The 23,232-nt window shown below is 40.3% G+C and overlaps 1 protein-coding gene across 1 annotated transcript in view; it reads left to right on the top strand.

The window, feature by feature from the left end:
- slc25a26 (solute carrier family 25 member 26) overlaps positions 1–23,232 on the top strand; it is a 68,345-nt gene that overhangs the window by 18,775 nt on the left and 26,338 nt on the right. The gene's annotated exons all lie outside the window — the stretch shown is intronic.

Genomic DNA, 23,232 nt, shown 5'->3' on the forward strand with positions numbered 1-23,232 from the left:
TTCCTCATTTATTACGTAAATTTGATTAAATGGGCGCTGAATCTTCTAAATTGTGTAAAACATTGACCATTCAGCCCTTTTTCATCTTTGGAAAGAAGAAGAATAATCTAGAGAGTAGGTAGAGATTGTACTGTTGCTGGCAAAAAACCTTTGCGCAGTCACTTTATTGTGACCAGACGCACATTGAAACGCACTACATTACAGGGAGTTTTCACCTAACAGTCTCTCTTGGACAGAGTGCACAATGGTGTAAATACTGAAGTAGGCAACAAGCATGCTCCTAGTGCACCCTTCTTCGTCTGGTTTTGAAAACTTTGGCTTTTACATCCTGAAAACTGCAAAATTCTTGAGCATATACCCAAAGATTGGATCATCTAAGACTGCTGGCTGTTGCAGAATATGATGTTCATGGAGAAATTATAAATAGACACCTACCTGTGATTGGAACAGCATGTGTAACACAGATCCCATTGCTGATGTAACGTTTTAAAGTGGTCTACGTAGGAAAATTACTGCTCCCACATTGTGGAAAACAACCTTAAAAACATTAAATTTAAAGCAGGGAATTATTCTATTCCTTGCTTTCTGATTTGTAATTATATTTCCAATTATAAACCTAAATTACAAACCTCAAACCGTAGCTGCAAATTAATGCGATTGGTGACTGTAATGCACCCCGTGCAAACAGTCTAAGTTATAAGTGTCCAGAGCAGTGAGGGGTTTCTGCTTCCTCTGCTGGGATGCTGAGGTTAATTCTGTCTCAACAGGAATGCAGCAGAGGAGAGGTGACCCCTGCATGGCCCTTTTTTTTTGGAAATTTGCCACTTTTCACCGTCTGTGATGCAGGTTCAAAAAGAAGACGTGAGGGGAATCACTCTAATATCCTGTCTGTGTGCGCACTGATCCACAGAGGCTCATGTTTATACACCCTCATATGACTAAGAGAGAGCAGAGAGAAGGAAAGGAGGAAGGGCAGGGGAAGCAAAGGTTGTTTATTTTCCTCTACCTATGTAAAGGCAGGATTTGTGTGACACGTGTAAAGGAGTGAAGGCTTCCTGCTGCTTTGTGTTTCGGAGTTGTATCCTGTCAGAGCAACTCCCATTAGTCTCTCTGAGCCAGACTGCAAACCAGCTTCGCAGGATGACTTCAGCACCTTAAAAAAGTTAACAAGATTGGATTAAATGAAATGGAAAATGCCACAAGACTGCACAGGGTGGGAAAAAAAGAAATTAAACCAAGAAAAATATGAACCTGTCACTTGAAAATGAAATATAATGCCTGCCAGCTAGATGACTGTGTTCACCTGTGCTGTGTCTTTTTCTTGTTTCATTTTGTCCTGTTTGTATGAGCCACTTTAAATTTATAACTGTATTTACACAATTGTAAAATAAGATCTTTATCAGCTTTTCCAAGGTAGGAAAATAACTGCCAGTGAAATGCAGTTGAGCATTGTTAATTTTAAAGATAGAAGTGAATGTTTTGAAGAATGTGAGCTACTTGTGCTACCGTATCTGTTTACTCAGTGAGGCTGAGAAAACCTGTTGACCTCTGTGGATTTGATACTTGACCTGTAGAGGTGTGTGTGTGTGTGTGTGTGTGTGTGTGTGTGTGTGTGTGTGTGTGTGTGTGTGTGTGTGTGTGTGTGTGTGTGTGTGTGTGTGTGTGTGTGTGTGTGTGTGTGTGTGTGTGTGTGTGTGCGCGCTCCTGAACCGCAAAAGACTGTCCATCTTGGTGTTTAGAATGTGGCATAGCACATGGTTAGAAGTGGCATTGAATTTTCAGATTGCACATACGGTATATCATATACAAATACAGATGTACACAGGGACATAGTTAAAGGAAAAAACTTGTGTTTGGGTCAAGTTAAAGCAGACTAACGATCCAATTGCTTCATGTTTTGACATAGAAATTGAGTTAAAAACCTCTAAATACATAAATAGAGTTAGATACACCATGTAGGAACATGCCTCAGAACATTTCTTTCATGTCTTTTTGCCAATTTTTGTGTAAAATGTTCTTCCTCTGCAAGGCTGCAAGAGAAGCCACATCTTTCTCAGCGTGCGTTGAAAGTTTCAAGAGGCTGTAGTGTTAACTCTCAGCCGCTGTGCTATCTGATAAATCCTAGTGAGAGGTAAATTTACCTTGTGCTGCAAGTATATCAGGCAGTTGGTGTTATATTTGTATCTGGGCTATGATTAGTGTTAGAGTGTGTGCATAAAAAAAGACAAAAAAAACATGAGAAGTGAGGGAAAAATGCTGAAAGGTGTGAGTGGAAGGTACGGCTCAGCTTAAGTTCACATCGGTGGTTAAAGCTCAAACAGACCACCATGAAAGAACCAACCCAAACAGCATGTGTGAGATTTGTTATTATGGCTGATTTGAAAGATAAGTAATCTGCAGGCAGTTGGCTTTGTAAGCCCACTTCTAACTTTCATCTGCCAACTAAAAGAAACAAGGGAAATTGATAGTATGAGCTTAAACCTTTTGGTTAAAATATTTTATATTCAAAATGACAAATGACAACCTTTGCCTATGATGAAAGAAATTCGGAGGCAGCTAAAGAGAAGCGTATTTGTCTGTTCATATTCTGATCTTGAGATCAGAACTCTATTAGCTTCTTTCTTCACTGTCCACCTGCTTGAGTTATGGAATATAATTTTAAATGCTGCCTCCGCCTGAGTTGTTTGCAGGTCAAGTCGACCCTTGTTAGATGACTGATGATCTTCTTAAACTACCTCTTCATCACTGGAGGATTCCTATCACTTTATCACAGATGCCACTCCAGGGATTAATGGTTTTTACTCCCACTGCTACGATGGATGACGAATGAAGAGGACAATTTTCAGAGTGACTGGCTGCACCTGTCATTCACATTAGTTTAGTTGTGAGAATACAATCATATCTGCACATTTCTCTTTTTCTGTGCCTCCTCATACATCCCTGCTGGCATGAATCCACCGTATAGCAGCCTCCTTCATACGTTCAGACCCTCCGAGGTACACACTGGCAACGGGACATCTGCTGCAAATCTGACTAAACCTCAGTAACCTTCCTTAGATCAACATGTGGTCGTATTGATGAGTTCTGCAGTTGGAGGAGCTTAAAGAGTAAGCTGCCATTCTGTTGGACCCCCACGTGTGCCTTTTTGCTCAGTGCGGACTTGGCCGGGCGACAGCGCAGGACTTTCTGTGCTTCCCCTGTTCAGGATGATGCATTGGAAGCCCGTGCCACTGAGACCCATGGATCACACACTTACGTTGAGTACGTTTGTCCCCGTTGAACACTTCAATCCACTCAAAAATCCATCATTGTGGCCATAATTCACAATGCAGGGATTCTCTGTGCATTTCTGTGTTTTTGTGTGAGAGACTTATGACTGAATTCTATTGCCAGACATTTTTCCAGGAAAGAGAGACAGTTGTTTTTGACAGCTATAGTTTTTATTTCCTCTCTCTTCCACCGTGGATGTGTGAGTGCCGAAGACGTGGCCACAGTGGCCTTGTTAGTCTGCGTGTCTCTCCTGGTCTCTGGGCTATGTTTGCTTCCCGCAACTTTGTGCATGTTTGTCTCAATCCAAGCAGAAAACCTTTGGTGCGCCACATGTGCTTCTAATAACACACAGCCCCGACGGCCTGGCAAGGGACTGAGGGTGTGTGTGTGTGTGTGTGTGTGTGTGTGTGTGTGTGTGTGTGTGTGTGTGTGTGTGTGTGTGTGTGTGTGTGTGTGTGTGTGTGTGTGTGTGTGTGTGTGTGTGTGTATACATGTGTGTGTTGGGTTGGGTGGGGGTCTAGAATGGAAGGAAAAGGGACAGCAATGTTTTGGATGTCATGTGGAAGGAAATAAGTGTCAAGAATATGCTCCTGTATGTTGGTGCCAGTACACAGGATTGAGAGTGATGTATTATTCCCCTGACAGTCATACTTGGGATGCAGATTTAGTTTGAATTGGACGCCTATTCCACTTGAGTTTAGCAGGTTTTAACGAGACATAATACCCTAACTGCCCCGTTACTGTACTACCCATCTCAGTCAATTAGCCCATTTTAACGTCGCTGTATTAGAAAATAAACTTGAACATGAGTTAACCTTTTAGTCAGAACCACTCTGAATAGATAGATTATAACAGTAATATCTTATATTTATTGTATTCTGGAGTGACAGGAGAGAGTGAGATTGGAAGGAGTGGAAGGAGGATAAATCAGTGCTGCGCTGAAGCCAGACATAAGGAAGCACCCAGTAATTAGAGGTTAACCTACCTCTTTTTTACAGCACCGCTACTCTCACATGAGAACCAGTGATGCACATCCTTTTCTCTCCTACTTTCCAAAGCCAGGCATGTCTCATTTCTTCGGATTTGCAGTAACATCTAATTGAAAATGATGATAACTGATGACCCCTTGGGAAATCAATCGGCTTTTGGAATGTAAATCACATTAAACCCAGACAGTGATTTTTCAGTCACATTACTGTCTGCATGGTTGTTTTCTAGTTTTTCTCTTGTGTAAGTGCCCTTTTTCTCTGACCGTCATATTAGGCTCTCCAGAAGCAGAACCTGCTCCCCCCAGCCCGCCATATGCTTGCCCCTGTTCCCCCATCCACAGCCATCGTCTCGCTGACAGCGGTGCTTACGGCCCGAAAGCATCTGGAACAAACCACCTAAATGTCAAGGGTCATGCCGTGATGTCACTGCTTAATGTCCATTGGAAAAAGAGAAATATAAAGTGTCACCTACACCAAAAGCATTTACCTCACTCAACCCCAGCTGAGGTTAGGAGTTCAAACCAATTCATAATTCAACACTCATCTACCTTCATCGTAAGCTGAAGTAGTTTCTTATGTGAACCAGGTTTATTTTTCTTGCTACAATCACTAAAACAATGTAAAGTTCATGAAAGATTTGACTTTTTTGCCTTTGCCAAAATAAATTGTTGAATAACCACTTTGGACCAAACTAAAATAATTTATCTCATTAATGGTCTGTCATTAGAAATACACTGCATGTTTGGCTGAATAGAGTAATGACCAAGACAGGAACTTCAAAGTAAAGACATTGAAGTTACTGTAAGACTCAGGGTTAAATCAAACATCACTGAGCTTTTACTCTTGTGCCATCATCAGGTCAAAAGTTTGTCCAGTACTTATGGTTTATGGACAAATACCTGCAAAACTGAGAACAGCATCAGTTGTCTTTTCTGTTTAGTGCTAATAAGAAACACACTAAACTAAAAATGATGATGGTTAACATCATTGCATCACTATTAACTTGTCATTTTGAGCATTTGTGCCTGATTGTGATTTAAAAATGGGGGGCTAAATGTTGAAAGTCAAAGAGGATCTGGGGTTCTCACCCCTGACAAACAAAATGAAAACAAATTTTCATTATTTCTACACTGTCTAAACTTTTGCATTCAGTCAGGAATTAGCTCCCTGCACTAGTCAAGACTAATGTGATGGAGTGTGCTATGAAACTAAAAATCTTAAGAGAATAACGTACAAATGGGTGGATCAGGCCAGAAAACGATTATTAGACAAATGGCTATTTCATTTGCCAACAACATTGTGTAAGTTTAGCCAAAACTGAAAAACTATTTTTCATTACTGGATCTCAGTATTGAAGTACTTTCATCCATGATTTATTGTTTGACGTACTAACCTAAAAACCTACTATTGGGAATTGCAAGGAGCATTTCAAGATGATCTGCATGGCATGAGAAGAGTAATTCTCCCACACTTATTGGTTTTTGGACCACTTTTGAAGCTTGAAATTTGGTGGTCGCCTTTTGAAATCAGACATGACGAACCAGATTTGGATCTGACTGTTCAACCTGACAACGTGACACATGGTGATACTGTAGTGACCTGTCAATCACAGGTAGCCCCTTCCCAGAACATTACAAACTTTTTAAATGTTTTACTCAAAATGACGCCATGATTTACAAAATAAACATCATGCTGCACTCAGAAGTATTGAAACTAGGCCCTAAACTAACAAGGAAAAAGTTAACTAAGGTAACAAATCAAGTGAGTAGTAGGGTAATTTTCTCATAGACTACTATGCAGTCTGGTATCTTTTTGCAACCTGAGGAGTCGCCCCCTTTTGGACTTTAAAAAGAATACAGGTTTAAAGCATTTGTGCATTGGCTTCCATTTTCAGACCCAAAAGATGCAATGATCTTTTGTTGCAGTTTGTCAGCAAAAAAATACAATTTAAGCTTCTCGTGTCTCTGTTAGATTCTGCTGAAAAAACCTACTCTCTCAGTGACAAGCTGAATGATACAGTAAAGCAGTTTAGTTGTCTTATCCATAAAGGGTCAGTACTTTCATTTTCACTAATGATAGTGCAGCTTGCCATTATGTTGTGCTGCCTTTTGTCAAGCCCGTAAACGGATTGATCAGGCCCGTACATGGTCTTGTTTGACTGACTCATCTGTCTGCAAGTTTTTTTTCAGGCTAGTTGTGTCACTGCCAGTATACACTTTTCTTACCATGGGGATTCTGTTATTTCCAGCTGTGCTGCTGCTGTGCTTATCTGATTCCCAGCTGATAAGATGTGCTTCCACGTGTGTGTGAGTGAGGAACAGGGAAAGCAACATTTCAGTTGGCCTTCAGGCAGTGGTTGGTCAGCTGGAATGACTCTAGTCTGTGTTTTATTGCTGTGGGCATTGCTCCCAGAGAACATGCTGCTTGTGTGTATGTACCTCAACCATGTGGGTTTCATACAGATGTGTGAATGTGCCATGCTGGACATATTAAAGTGAGCAGTCTTATTCTGGACCTTCCTGCCTGCTTTACTCTAGATTGCTCTTTTTCCTTTGAAATCTAGCTGTCACACCATTACTGAGGCTGCCTTTAATGCTGTGTTCAAACTACACAGTATCAGCCTGGTTAAAGGCCAACCCATCGTCAAACGGTTTCTGACCTTAAAATGATGGTTTTATCCTGTGTTGTGTATGACAGAGGGTATCCACCGATGCTGCATCATGATCATACTGTGATGGCAATACAATACTGCAGCTAGCCAAACTACTGTCTGCTTTCCATAATACCCTTGTTTCATTGGAAATGCAGTTACAGGAAACTAGTCAGCATATAAATGTTTTGGTTGGCAAATGTACGACCACAACTGTGTATATACAGTTAAAACACCTGAACTTCTTCCTTCATGACAGGTTTTGCTGCCCTGCTAACTGTCATAATAAACCCAGGAGCATTGTTTGTCAGTTTCACTTCCATGACTTCCTACATTTATCTTGTGCACTCTAGTTTTAATTTTGATCAGAGAAAGGGCATGTATATAAAAGACTCATACTGCCCCTCATTATGTATGTTTTTCTTTATGAAATAAAAAAAAATCTGAATAGTTTTATCTCTAAAAACCTTATATCATGCTTTTGGGATTTTCCATGTCTGTCATTCAGTTATATAGCTGTTTTTTGTGCAGATCTCTATAAGATCTAATATACGTATAGAGCAAAAGGTAGTTGCTACAGGGACTTCTTATCTTCCACAGAAATCACATGTCCTTGAAATCCAGACTTTTCTTGTATTACATATTTACATCATCATGTAACACATTTGCATAACACCAGCCTACCGCCTAATTTGGCCCTATGAACTGACAATGAGCAGACATTATATCCTCACTGGAGCCGCTTGCTCGATCTATGTCTCTGCCTTTTCTCATATATCTGGTGTTACAGTTACAGACCAATCAGAGTAGACTGGAGTTAAATCAGCAGGGGTTAAAATTGAGGATTTTAAACAGAGAGAAGAGCTACTGCACCAATGTACAATATCAGAGAACTGTATTTTAAACTTTAAAACATGTAGAAACACATTCTAGTCAACCACTAAAATAAGATTATACACCTGTAAATGTGCACAATATGGGCGCTTTAATGGAATGTATGCTGGGCAGCATATATAGCACATGTCTGCATAACTAACAGAGTTTCTAAATACAGTGCTATTCAAAATTTTGGACCACTACTGTAAGATTTTTCTTTATTTCAGCTGCTCGGCCGGAAAGGAAAGCTCTCGATGTGTAACAGTCGATGTATATTCCAATGCTCACCTTTTGTCATGACTCTGGGTACTGATCAAAATATTGAGTTTGCAGATACAAGCAGCTGAAATGAGTTTCCCTTGTAGGGTGGCAGGGCTCAGTCTTTGAGATATGATGAGGAGTTCAGACATCAGGAGGGAGTTCAGAATAGAGCTGCTGTTCTGTTTCATCAAAAGTAGTCAGCTGGTGTAGTTCAGGCATCTGATTATGATGCATCCTGGACCTTTTTTTATGAGACTTTCTGGGCATGTCCAACAGAGAGGTAGACCTAGAACTCACTGGAATGATTACGTATCTCATCTGGCCTAGGAATGTCTTGAGATCCCTAAGGAGAAGCTGGAACATAAGACATCTGAAATGCTCTGCTTAGCCTGCTGCCACTGAGACACAACCCTGGATGAGCACAAAAACATGGTTGTATCAATTATTGGATGATTTGCTGGTAAGAAACTGTGGATTGACTCGCTCAATAGCTTCCAGCCAGCTGTGCAACTGGTTTAATTCTGCAGAACCGTCGCCCTCCTATTCTGTGCCTCAGTCTTCATCACCAACATGTTTTCTCTCCGTCCGTTCTCCCACGTCTCCCTCCCAGCTTTAGATGATCCTGAGGCAGCCATACATCTCTCTTCCTGTCAACAGCTAATTGGTTGACCCTCAGGGCTTCCTGTATCCACCACATCACCATTCACTGGCGAATATGCACTCTGCCATTGATACCATCCATCAGTGGCTATGACAGATCAAACTGTCATGTTTTAACCCAGTGCTCCTCCAATATCTCACTGGTCTGACTCTGTATATATATATAACTGTTGGATTAAATGCAGCACATTAGCTCTATGATATGTTCAAATACCAGCTTGACAATGATATATGACAGTTTGTTTGCCTTAACATCCATAATGCATGCTTATATGAATCCAGCTACTGTTTGAATGAGTAAATTCTCAATATTTATGTCTTGCATGTTTTACTTTGGACATGGCATCACAGTGTTTCATTAGCAGCAGGCTTGACTGCACATCTTCCTCTTAAAGACTATAGAGGAAAAGCATCAGGTGTCTCCTGATAAAGTTTGTGTGCTTTGCCTTTGTGTCTTGGCCTGTTCTGCTGTATCACGCGTACAATTTGAAGCAACAAGCTACACGAAGCTGCACACAGGTGGGAGGAAGAAAAAAGTCTCCAGCACAACATAAATATTATTCAGTCTTTCTGGGAAGCATTTCTCTCATGTCGATGGAATTGCTGTCTTGAATCTTTGCCAGCGCACTGTTTTCTCCCCCACCACCTCCACCTTCAGGCTTTTCCTTTCCTCCCTCTCTCTCTTGCTCTCTCCCCCTCCACCTTAGAACAAGTCTTAATTTGTCAGGAATATTGCTGCACTGTGCCGAGATTCGGCAGGCCGTGGCGGCTTATGGGAACCGGGGCCAGCTGCGATGCGATTGGCTCACAGGAGATGTGCCGGCGCTCAAGACTCTCCCTAGTTTGGCTTGTTTAAACATACGCACACACTCCACACTGCCCTTGGCATTCAAAACTGTCAGGTGGAATTCTTCAGCAAGTGCAGTCACACTCTAGTTTTTACAGCACAGAGGAGCTGGAAAGGTTGAGATGAGTGATTGCACGTCGCTTAAGGCTGAACACTCCTCATAGTTACACAGTATAGGCCTTAAAGGGACATGTTGTTCATGCTGCAGGATGCGCACAACTGCCCGCCCTCCAACATTCCCTAATCTGTGACAAATTTAGGTTTTGTGGGGCTGCGCTCGGCGCAAGGGGAATCATCTTTTGTGCGCGCTGTAGGTTTAGCTTGGATAGGCACATGATTTGTGCGAAGTGTGCCTCAAGGGAGCATCAAGACAGGTGTGTGTGTGTGTGTGTGTGTGTGTGTGTGTGTGTGTGTGTGTGTGTGTGTGTGTGTGTGTGTGTGTGTGTGTGTGTGTGTGTGTGTGTGTGTGTGTGTGTGTGTGTGCATCAAGTGAGACAGCATGAAGGTCTGTTTTCTGTAATCGGGAGAGCAGGCTTTAGCTTCCACTATCCAGCACTATACAACCACCAAGAGAGAAGTAATCCAACCTTCTCTCTCTCTCTCTCTCTCTCTCTCTCTCTCTCTCTCTCTCTCTCTCTCTCTCTCTCCCTCTCCCTCCCCAGCACTCTCAGTTTCCTCCTCCTTCCCTTTCTCCCCCTCGAGGCCCCTCTGATGAAGTGAGAGGCCAAACACAGGCCCAGAGTGCCGGATCAGGCTCCCTCTATCGATTGACTTTTTTTAAAATGTGTTTGTTTATTTATTTAAAAGACCTGAACCCCTTCGTCCCTGAGGTGTACTTAGGTGCCCCTGTGTGCGCATACACACACACACACACACACACGCACACACACTGGAGTGTACACATACAATTTCCTCCTATGCTTCTGTGTTTAGACAGGGGTTTTTGCAGCGTCACAGTGTCGTCACTGCAGTAACTAGGTGTGACATTAATTCAGATGTTTAACTTGCACAACTTGGACCCTGTGTTTTTCATACGTGACATAAAGCCTGACCATAATAGGAAAATAATTAACAGCCTAAACATGATTTGAACAGGGATGTTGTTGGAAATTTCAATAAAATTCACTCTCTACCATTTGGATGATAATAGCGTTGGATGATGATGATAATCATCAAGCATTTTATAGTATACACTCACCAGCCACTTTATTAGGGACACCTGTGAACCCTAATGTAATCCAATACAACAGCACTGCTATAACTTCTACTTTAACGAATCTTCTACATTTTCAGTTTTTATTCTCATTTATTTTCATGGGGTGAACCAGCTGTCACACACACTGGTAAATGTAATGTAGTCTAATACACCTCCACCCTCTGTGAGCTCCCAGATTAACATAAAGTCAAGTTTTGACCTTTCTGACAGCATCAACAAAATTTTGAAATGTAGATGCCTCGTGAAAAGTATGATTGATGGCAGAGCTGTTGCACTGGATCGCATTAGATTTCACATGCGTACCTGTCAGGGGAATTGTTTTCCAATGATTCCATCTATGTTTTAGTTTTTTCTTGTACAAATTCTGATTTTAGATTGTTCAAAAGGTCCCCCCCCCCCCCCCCCCACACACACACACACACACACACACACACACACACACACACAAACACAATTTTATTAATGAAATTGTTTCAATACAGTGTTCAAATTGTAAAAAAAACAATATGATGAAGTTACAATGATGACAGTCAGGGTGCAAAAAAAAATGATTTAAGAACATATAAAACAATGCATTAAAAACAGATTATACTCTATTTTTTATTAAATGAAGCTGTACCACTGAATTGTGTCCATACAATACTTTTTGTTTTGTATATGCTGTAGAGAAAAAAAAGCATCTTGAATGATACTTGTACATTATAATAATTATATTTGCAGTAAAGTTTCTTGTTGAGTCTTTGCATTGGAAACATAGAACATCTTTTTTGACAGGTTGTAAACAAGTTAGTACAATGGACATCAGAAAAGTTTCTTTTTTGAAGTGCATATTTGGGCTTTTGTGTAATTTATAAGTGAAATACAGATTTACCTTTGGAAAATATAAACACATTTTTTCATGTATTCATTTATTTATTTGCACACATTTGCCACATTGTGAGATATATAAGGATAAAACAAACAAAAAAACCCTAAATATATATTAACTTGATCTCCTGGTCACAGCTGGAGTTTTTCAGGAAATAATTGCTGCCCCCCACTCACTGTTTTCTCAGTGTTGCAACATGCATCCATGCCGCATATCAGTCATACTTCATCAGAACAGCATTAACCAGCAACATGCCTGGGTGTATTTGTTTTTTTTAAGATTCCCACACTGGCTGGCATGAACTCCCTTGTTGTGCAGTTTCTAGTGATTGTTTTTGTACTTTTTGTTTTCGCTGTGCCTTTGCGTGCATGTTTCGTCTTAATATATTCCTCCGAACTGTCCAACAGGTCTGGCTTCTTCATGCTCAGTGACTTTTGAGGCTGTGGTTGAAACGCTTGGCACAGTAACATGTCGAAGTGTCCAACACCACCTGCCTTTCTGACATGATTAATGCCTTTATCGACTTTCGACATATTAAAATCCGATCGCTGTCTGTTTGTTATCAGCGTGTCACCGCAGTCGGTTCCTCGTCATACTTTCATGACACACAGCAGATGGAATGTGGGTGTGTCTGGATGTTAGTGTGAGAAGTGTGTGTGTGTGTGTGTGTTTGTGCTTGTGCTTATATGACTTTGGAAAGTGAATCCAGCTTGCAGCCCTGTTGCATTAGCAGGTAATAAATGTGGACTTAGACTGTGGGCTTTACTCTGCCTGCCGAGCCCGTATGTTTGGGTTTTTCGTACATGTGTGTGTGAGTTTCTTGGTCTTCACTTGGCCCAGAGTGATTCTTCACTTTGACAAAGGCTGCTGCTGATTGCTTCACCATCTGACACCCATCTGCTTTCTTTTAAAAGAACTCCTTTCCTTTCCTTTCCTTTCCTTTCCTTTCCTTTCCTTTCCTTTCCTTTCCTTTCCTTTCCTTTTCACTACTTCTTAAAATGACTACTTTAACACTTGGAAGGAGCCATTGTTTGTTTTATTTTGCTTATGAACTGAACACATCTTTTGAAATGGTACATTTGGTAAATTCCAAATCCACAGGTTTAGGAGTAGGAGGAGGCCAAATGGATTTGGAATGGTCATTCAATATCAAGTGGTAACAGAGGATCCAGTAAACTTCTCTGGCTCGTGAATCATTTGCTCATTTGCTCCACATCTGGTGTCAAGAATGGAGCAGAATGTTGTGGGATTCAGGATTGCACCACAGTGTCTTGACTGAGTTTAGAATGCGAGCAGCGGTTATTTGTGTCTGGGATTTCATAATGTAACAGTGAAATCTGTGAGGGCGTCTTTTACTCTCATAATTGTCATTGTATCGACAGTAAATAATGTCTTCAAACCAATACTGGCTTTTTGAAACCATATAATGCAAAATTTGACGTTTTAGAATCGCGAACTTAACCGACCATGCCTGTAGCTCTGAGTGCTTCAGAGAAAACACATGCAGGGAGGACGTGCAAACTGTATCTAGAAATCCCCCCAAGGAGCCCAGCAGGATTGATACCAGAATTTTCTTACTGTGAGATGACTTGATGCCAGTGTTACTGATGATTTGGATCATGCCGTGATGCAGCCCTGCTAGTTGTTTTTTTCTGCAGTGAATTATCCATTTTACAGATGAATGTTCCTCAGAAACAATTCCTAAGTCACTGCATTTAGGGACTACTGTTGCTGCAACCTTCACTTAGCTTTTATCCTATAGCAGGATGATAATAAAGTGCATTCAGACCATTCTATAATGTAGAATAGGCTGGCTGAACAAGCCTGCTGTCAGATGTGCATGGTCCCCAAGCGATGAATTCTCTAACTTTGATGACCCCTGACTTTTCTTGTGTTTCTACCAGGAAAGTTGTTTGTGGTTAGAAAGTGGAGCATCCCAACAATCTCTGAATAAATTGTAAAAACTTTGGTAATCCTTTCACCTAGCAGCATCCTGGCATGCAAAAGATGAAGTCCTTTCGATTTGCATGCTAACATGCTAAACTTAGATGGTGGTCATGGTAAAGCCTATTGAATGGTTGTTATTGTGAAAACATTTAGTTCAGTACTGCTCCATAGAGTGACTATGATGTTTGTTTGTTGGTTTATGTCTGTGTTACCAGGGTCAGCTTTCTAGTATCATACTGTGAAACCCGTCTGCATTTTAGAATTTAAAATGCTAGTTAAATGGTCAACCAAATATTATTCTTTTATTGCTGATTTTAATAATTCTTTGGTCACTGTAAGTCTCTAGTGCACCTTTAATGATAAATGGAAGGTACAAAGTAGCTGTACATCATTTTTATAGCAGCGTATTATGCTAAATATCAGACATGCTGAGACAAGTTGTTACATTTGTTTGGATAGCAGCAGAATTTTGGCTTCCAGTGAAGTTGGCTTTGGAATGAAATTCCACAGTTTTTATATGTCCATATGGTGTTTTTTTTTTTTTTTTTTTGTATTCTAGAATACATATCATGAGTGATATAAGCAGTCAGCGCCACGGCTGAGCATTTCTACCTTGAAACTGCTCTATGCTGATGACAGTTTTAAATAAAGAGATTCAGACAGCAGTGTTTTATACTTAACAAACCTGAGGACACTTTTCCATCAACTTTTTGGGGTGGGTCTTTCTTTCTTAGAGGAGATACTAAGAAGGAGAGACTAGTTCGGTTTTCATTTGCAAAGCTGGCCAAAGAGATATTGTGAGTCTGTATCTAACATTAACATCATTAAAGTATTCAAGTTCAAGGTTCATGCCATCTATTACCATTATTACCATTAAAATAATCAGCTCTTTTTCTTAAGAATCAGTTTGCAATAATTCCAATTTTATCACTTGACATTGTGTAGCTTAGAGTAGTTTTACAGTGTGTGAGTAGAAATGCTTGAGCAAGCGAGCCGTAGAAGTCTTAGTTAAAATAGAGGCTGGGAGCAATTTATATATTCACAAATCCACATATAAAAGTTATCGAGTTTCATGTGAGCCATTTTAAGACGGGTTGAGATTATTTTCATGGAAAAAACTTCTAAATCTATAATTTTGATATACAGAGATGAGTTTTTAGGGATTTATTCAATCCACGGGAAGGAGTGTAAAGTACAAAAGTGCTGAAAATTTACCGGTGAGGTACTGTTTTGGAAAAGGAATCGAGTGGGGAAAAAATGAATAATGTCTCTCGTCTGTTGTTTTGGCCATCAATACACTTGTCTGCTTGTCTCTTATTATCCATCTCCCTTCCCATTTCTCTCCTTCTAAATGCTCATCAGTATGCAGAGGCTGCAGTATGACCTATTAAAAGTCATTTGTCAAATTGCAGCCAACTGGCCTGCCTGCAATCAGGCTCAATGTGAATATATTTTGACATGTGTTTTTCCTGCCCTCCGCTGAGTGCCTAAGGACCTGTGACAGCCTGGAGCCTCTCTGAATACTAATAAAGTTAGTGCTAATACAGTTGGCAAGGACGCATACACTTAGACACACACACACAAACAGGAGCACTGTCAGCAGAATGACACAGCAGACACAATCTCCATATTCCTATAATATCATACCTGACAGTCACAGCAAGTGGCACTGTCACCTTTGATCACTCGCAAAATGCACCAGCCAGCGAACACATAATGCCGCTCTTCATACACACAAACACACACCAGCGGAAATACGATTAAGCGCGCCAACATATTCATAGAAAAATGCTAAGGCGCACACATGCAGGATAGCAGGTTGGTGTGTGTTTCCCAGCAGTGGAATCCTCTCCCTGGAGGACGCTGGGATGACACAGATGTTTGTGGAGCAGATGCTGCTGGAGTACAATATTTGTCTTTGTGGTTTCAGAAGTTGTTGAGCTGTAGTTTGACTTAATTTAGTCAAAAATGGGTGTACAATTGCAAATATAGCTCAAAACCTCAGAGGTGAACCATTGTTATTTACTTTGGAGTGCAGCAAGGCAGCATGACACGTGGAGGAGGTACACTAAGGCTGATGCAAACAGTGAAGAGGAAAATGGAATTTTGACAGCCAGATGAAATAAAGGGCCATATAGACATACATAAAAAAAAACTAATTTCCAAGACCTGGTGAGACATTTCAGGCAATGCAGTGTGAAACAGGTGAAATTAACTGCAGAGTCTGGTCTAATTTATTCAATAATCCTTCCAACAGTTGTCAAGACATTTCAATGTCAGCTGCAAATGTCAGCTGCCTTATGGTAGCACTAGAGGAAAAGTCAGGAAAACTCCAAAAGTCAGTATGATTTATACTCTGGGCACCATGAACATGTATACAAAATTCCATTTAACAGTTAAAATATTTTAGTGTAGACCAAAGTGTATTCGACATTGCTATCCCCAGATTCGCACTTCTAGCACGACAAGAAAACTCAGAAGTTCTTCAGTTACTCCATAGCTCTAGAAATGACTGCCTCGGCTCCTTCAGTGTGTTCTGCTTGTGTGTGTGCTTTTTGTCAGGATTTTTATGTCAAGTGACAGGCCATGTTCGCAGACCTCAACAACGTGTTAAATGCACTGGGTGTGTTCATCTCCCTGGTTATCGTTATGATTCGGTTGTTGCTCAGGCAGCCATAGAAATCCATTGATTGGCTCAAGCTGGAACTGAGTGAGCTAGCAAAGTTTTGGCAGGCAGAGAAAAACCTCAGTCATTTTCAATGGACACGAACATCGCTGCTGCTCTGCCTGAAGGAAAGCGTTTTCTCCTGCAAACTGATCCCTTAAATACCAGCTGCGTGTTTAATCGGTGAAATAATACACTGAAACAAGATAGCAACATGCTGTCTGTTATTGCAAGTGAATATTTTGATGATAAAATACACTGTAAAAATAATTCTGTTGAAAAAATATTTACATTGATTCTGTACAACTGTAGTTTTCCAAGAATGTAAAAAGTGTGAAAATAATACCATGTATCTGTATGATTATTATATTGTTTTCTGATATAAATGTAGCAAAATAGTCTAATTTTCTGGTCACCCATTTTTAAAAATCCAAAATGCTGTTTTTAATACTACAGATTTTTGATGTGAACGTTGTTCATATGGAGTCACAGGAGTGCCATAATATAAGAGAAATCTGTTAAAAAAAATAAGGAAATAAATGTGTAAATATGAAGAAGAATAAAATAAATAAAGAAATGTGTTTAAAAATAGGGAAATAAATGTATAAATATAAAGAGGAATAAATATAAGAATGAATAAATGAAAATATTGAAATATAAAGGTGTATTTTGTTTTTGCTTTTCCCTTTTCTCTTTGTTTTTTTTTTCCTTTAGTTTTTCCATTTTGTCATTGCTTTTTCCATTTTGCCTTTGCTTTTACTTGATGGACTGAGCTGTCAATCAAATTGCTTTGGGCGGGACTTTCTGTCTAGGATGAGTAGTCATGTTTGGCCTGAGTTCAGTTTGTTAACTAACATTTTTTCTGGGATTTTCCAAGCAATTATTTTTAATCTAAAATAAGAAAGAGCACTTTTAAAATGTATTCACTGTGTTTCAATTCCTGATAAACTTTTTTTCTTTAAATAACAATAAATATCTGTTAAAAAAACAAAAAACAAACAAACAATGTTTTATGCTGATTTAAATGCAGTGGCAAAATAGTGGGATTTTACAGTACAAATATTGTAAATAAACTAAATACCATTCAGAAAAATACTGATTTTTGATGTGGTCATCATGTATAGTTTTAGCTAGTATTTTATGGTTAACATGTACAGTAGGTATGTACTTTTTTGTGATTTTATTACTTTTTGTCTATATTTAACAAAACTGGGAAAATCTGTAGCATAACAGTAAAAATGTTTTTAAAAATTGCTGCCAAAAACTGTTTAAAAAAACATTCATCCTTTACAGTGTAGTGGGATTTTGTTTGTCGGTGGCCTGATGATGTTGACATTCTTCTCCATAATTTAAAGGAATTTATGAAGTTCTGTCTTTGCTAGGGTTACTTTAACTGCTCTGGACTGAAGGGCCACCATCCACACACACACACTCACACACACACACACACACACACACACACACACACACACACACACACACACACACACACACACACACACACACACACACACACACACACACACACAGTGAGTTCAGCTTGGCATCGCAGCATTAAATAGGCCGTGGTAGCTGAGGCATTATATGAGGCAGAGGGATGAGAAGGAGTCAGCAGTGAGCAGCATCCAGCAGTGTGGAGTTTCTGCTGCTAGTTCCTTCATGCTAGCGTAGCGTGGAATCACCCTGGCTGTCTGCATGGCTGTGTGCTAGTCTAGCATGACATCGCTAAGGTCCCGAAGTGCCGTCAACACTCGAGGCAGGACCCCGCTGTAACTGGAGAATATCAAAACCATGCGCTTTCCCCCACTGGTGAACAGTTAGAGAAAGTGTCCCCTCTTGTCACGAGGCTCGACACCTGCAACCGTTTACAACCAGGTGGCCTTTTACAGCGTCCTGGAGCAGCACACTGAGCCCTCAGGATTAGACTTCAGCTAATGATTATTTTCATCATAGATTCAGTTGACATTTGTTTTCTGGAGTTTCAACTGTATTTCAAATTTTCAACAGTTTCATCAGAGTCACAATGGGCATTTATGTGTTTTACTATCATTCCATTGGAGGCCGTCAAAAATCACTGTTGAAAAAGGCACATTCCCCTCATTGAATAATACAGAGGAAAGAAACTTAACATTTCAATTCCTTCTGTGTCTGACAATGTTTTTGTATGTTATCTAAATTTAAAGTTGATGAAAGAGCTGCTTAAAGAATTGCTCTACATTACTGGTGTGCTGTGTGCGTGTGTTGTTTTTTTTTGAAGGAACATCAAGTGGGTGTTGGAGCTTGTCATAGAATCACTCATCAGGCCAAATACAGTGATTTTAGTTGTGGCTTTGGACTCAGCAAAACAGAGAGAAGAAGGATATGAGCAACACTGAGTCAGTCAGGTGCTATGATGGTGCACATATCTGTCTCCAAGGTTACCCCACCTCAAAAACAAGCCAAAAAAAATCTCCACCGATAAAGGGGATTGCAGCTGAGTTGTCCATTGCACAGTTTGTTCAGCTTAACCGAAATCAGGTTCCTTTTTGATTGTTCACAGTGTAATAATGCAATATCTGTCTATGGAACTAACAGAGAAGGCAGAAACATTTGTCCAGGCCCCTTCCCTTCTTCTACCACTTCTCATTCTGTCGCTTCATTTCTCATTCAGCTGGGAGATTTATTACATCTCCACCATCAGGTTAAGGCATTACATCGGTAGATTAGAGCTTGTTGATGCGAGATGAGCGGAGAGCGTTTTAGCGCTGGAAAAAATAGCAGCGGAGTGATTAGCTCACATATCCCCCACCCTGCGAAACTGATTTCATAACTCAAATAAACAAACGCACACAGCTGGATTCTGCTGTACGTCACCTCATGTCAGGTTCATATGTGTTTCCAATGTGTGTTTGTGTGTTTGGTCTTAGCCCTCCCTTAACTATAAATGGCTTATCAATTTTAATCAGATCTCATATGGTTTTCAGATGTTTCATCTCTGTCTTGCAACACACACACACACACACACACACACACACACACACACACACACACACACACACACACACACACCTTGCTCTGTGCCAAGGGTGTCAAACCAAGTCATAAATCACTGGTGGATCATTCTTTCCAGATCCTCTTCTGAACCCATCTGTCTTTCTCTTTCTCTCCCTTAGCACTTATTTAAAAGAAAAAAGATCCTCTCTGCACTTTCTTGCACAAAGAGCGAATCAAATTCTTGTTTTTATTTTTTATTTCTTGAAATTACACCAGTGTGCCCTTTATTTAACTGCCTCTTTCAGCATCAAATCAAACCTAGATACGACAAGACTTTGACAGAGATTGTGAAATGATAATTAAATTTATGTCAAGGCCCTGTTTTTTGAAAGGGGGGTTATCCAGTACTGCAGAGATGACCTAGTTAGCTGCCACTGTACCTGCACTGCATTCATGATTAAGTGACACTAAAATTCCAACTTTGCTGTATCTCGTGTGCAGAAGTAGTCCAAAAGTTGCAAAGTATAAATATGACGTGAACTAGGACATGTATTGACTTTATTAACCTTCAGTTTACTTTAGCTCACATCAGTACAATATGTTCTGCTTACATTTAGCAGTAGTATTCATAACCACAACACCCCCCCCCCTCCCCTCCCCTCCTCTCTCTCTTTGTCTCTGTCTTTCTCTTTTTCCTTCCTGGAAGAGCAGAACTCATCAGGGTGGTAATAAAAGACAGGTGCACTTTTATAACACTCTGCTTTCAAGGGGGCTGGAAACCAGACTTACAGTATGTCAAATAAAGTTTTTAGATAATCTCCAAGGACTGAGAGAATGTGCTTCTGTCTGCCCAGATAGACCAGATGGGCAAACATTTCTGTCTGTCCACGTCCCAGACCCGCTTTATCAAGCAACAACCAAGTTCTGCAAGCAGCGTTTGAAGGTTTGAATGCTCTAATGGAAGCTACGAATGTTCGAGTAACGGCACCAACATGGCGTTACTTTCAAAGAGATGGTGCATGCTGTCGGATTACCACAAGCCAAACAGCAAGTGTGGTGAAACTGTGGCTTCGATTAAACTCCCTCCCAGACAAGCTGCACACATCACGATGCATAGTTTTTCCTATTATAATATTTTTGTAGTCTGCAGGTGTCTACTTGGAAGACTTCTGTACACATGTGCGCAGTAGGTCGTCTCTACACATACACATGTACACTGCTTCCAAACACGTGAACTCTTGCCCTTGTTGCAGATTTTGGGAAGCACCCAAACGTGTCCGGAGTTCTACTTTCTGTATCCATTCAGTACGAGAGAGTCTGTGAGGGTCCACGTGATGTAAATGTCGCCATCTTCCGAGTGGTCTGACTTTATATTACTTTTGGAGTCCACTTGGAGCACTCTGTTCCATAAATGTGCAGCTTGTATCTACATGCACAGACTACAGCCCTTGTGGCATTGTCACCACACGAAATGTCCCCTAAATTTAAGAATCCTCAGCACGGCTTTGAGCCCAACCATCAGCTTAACTTCAAATCTGGTACAATATCTCACCTGCTGTACCGATGAATCAAACAGAATTAATTTTTTTTTCTCCCACCCAGTCCCCTCCCTTAACCTGCAACATAGTCTTGCTCTATTGCTTTAGCTTCATTCATGCTATTGCTTTAGCTACCTTCCAGCAGTTCATTCACTATCTTTCCCTGCATCTAGGGTTTTTTTTCTCTAAACCTGTCTTGAGCTTTGCACATGTTCTCTTCCTGTCAGTAGTGTGGTGGAATGTCACAGAGAGCCATAACATCTGCCCATCCCTCTGCGTTGTATAAGTTTAGGCCTTTTATCTGTTTCTTCTTCCTTTTACCTTGCTATCTGCTCTTGAGTACTCATGTGACGTTGTAGTGCTTCCCGAATTTCTTAAATTTTGTCCCCCTCAAAAGGGAAACTGGAGAAAAGAGAGTTTGTCAACCTGAATGAATTCTATCCAAATGAACATATATACTTTACCTAAAAATTACTAATATATATATGGATATATGTATATGTCATGGTAGAGACTGCGATTTGGTAGAATTGGAGTTTCTACCAGTAGAGATTGCGATTGGAGTCTCTACCAGTAGAATTGGAGTTTCTACCAGTAGAGATTACAATCGCAATCTCTACTGGTAGAAACTCCAATTCTACCAAATCGCAGTCTCTACCATGACATATATATAGACATGTATCAGTGTGAGTATATATATGTGTGTGTGCATGTGCATAGAAAAGACCTTTGAGCTTGTATTGTGACAAAGGAGATCTTTTAAACCTGAAAAAATGCAGGGAAAAAGACAAAAAATATACTGGTTGTTTACATGTGCTGAATGGTTTGCACAGATGCTCACATGCACTGGTAGATTACGGAATTTTCGTTACACAGACTTTAGCAGCGTGACCATGGATGTTGAAACTAGAACTGTCACTTCATGGTTTCTACAGGACTGATACAGATTTACAGCAGACGCACACATAATTCTATTTATGCTGCGATAAGTATACATTGGTCTTCCGTGTACATGGTGACGTTGATCCGAATATCAAACACAAACACCGGAACTCCTGTAGATATTTCTTAGAAGCTGTGACTGTGACTTTGTACTTTATACATAATATAGCAGCTGGGTACAGATTTGGCTGTGGCACAGAGTCTACGTGATTATTCTGAGGTTTGCTGAGCACTTTCTGCAGACATACATTTTAAGGAAATGTCCTGCTGTGTTTGAGCACCGTTGACGGGAGGCACCAACAAATCAAAGCCCTTCCAAAATCTGGCAGCAGCTACTTAAATTACAGCTGTTTTAATGATGAACTGTAAAAGTGTGGATGGCAGTAAAATTTCCTCATGCAGTCTGTTCTTAAAGCCAGCATTTGTTTCAAACATCATTTGTCTTCCTACCAAATATGCAGTCAGTTTGTGTACAGTCGGCACAGTTACAGATTTTAGGCTGCTCGCAAATAACTTGGATAGATGATGAAATTTACATCTTGTGTAATCTTGCGGAGAAGTAGACATAAAAAGCATCAATGGACCGTAACTTTAGAGAGTCAGTTATTAATGATTAGTACATTCATATTCGACTTACTTTACAATGTTTACATTAGTACTGTGCTGGTTGTTATGGATAGATTTTAACTGGATTTGTATGATAGGATAGCAGACTTTCTGTGCACAAATATTTCATTTTTGACTGTAGTGTGGAAGCTGTTTACAGTAAAGTCATGAAAAGTTTTCATTTAAGACAAAAAATATTTCCTAATATGTTGTCTTACTACGCATTAGACTCGATAATTGCCTTTTATCAGTTCACTAAGATGTGCTCAGTAGAATTTACACTGGCTTTGTGTCTTTCTGTTTATTTTTTTAAAAAGCCTTTAATAAAACCACAAAGATGTTTTAAAGCTCTCCAACACTTTAAGTTAATCCACTTTGGACAGAGTGTTTATATGAGGTCAGTTCTTTTGTACTAAGTGCTTAATAAGCTCATTAGGACGCGTAACACAGTTTGTGCATTGTTTTAAGCCCTGGCTGACTCAGAGTTGGATCGTTTCAGATTTTACAAATATACTAACGTCGTCTGAACGTGTTGGAGTGGGCGGCGCAGACGGAAGAATGGTCCTCTTGTTGCTGTGATCAAAGACTGATGACACAACTCAGTGTGGCTTTATTTATTTCTCTCTTTGCTCTTGTTTTTTTTCCCTCTCTTCCTTCCTGTCCTGCGCTGCCGATCCTGCAGCGCTCGATGACAGGAGACGTGTGTGTCCGCGATGTGCATAAGAGAATATACATGTCTGTGTGAAGTAGTGTCTTTGTGTGTGTTTATGGAAAGTGTGCCCATTTCTGTGCATGTGTCTGCATGCTGCTGTGTGTGTGTGTGTGTGTGTGTGTGTGTGTGTGTGTGTGTGTGTGTGTGTGTGTGTGTGTGTGGTCTGACTGTGTCATTCGCCCCTCGCCTTGGCGCTGCCATCGATTTCCTCC

The sequence above is a fragment of the Acanthochromis polyacanthus genome, chromosome 5 (assembly GCF_021347895.1).
Source record: "Acanthochromis polyacanthus isolate Apoly-LR-REF ecotype Palm Island chromosome 5, KAUST_Apoly_ChrSc, whole genome shotgun sequence".
In the NCBI taxonomy this organism is placed as follows: Eukaryota; Metazoa; Chordata; class Actinopteri; family Pomacentridae; genus Acanthochromis; species Acanthochromis polyacanthus.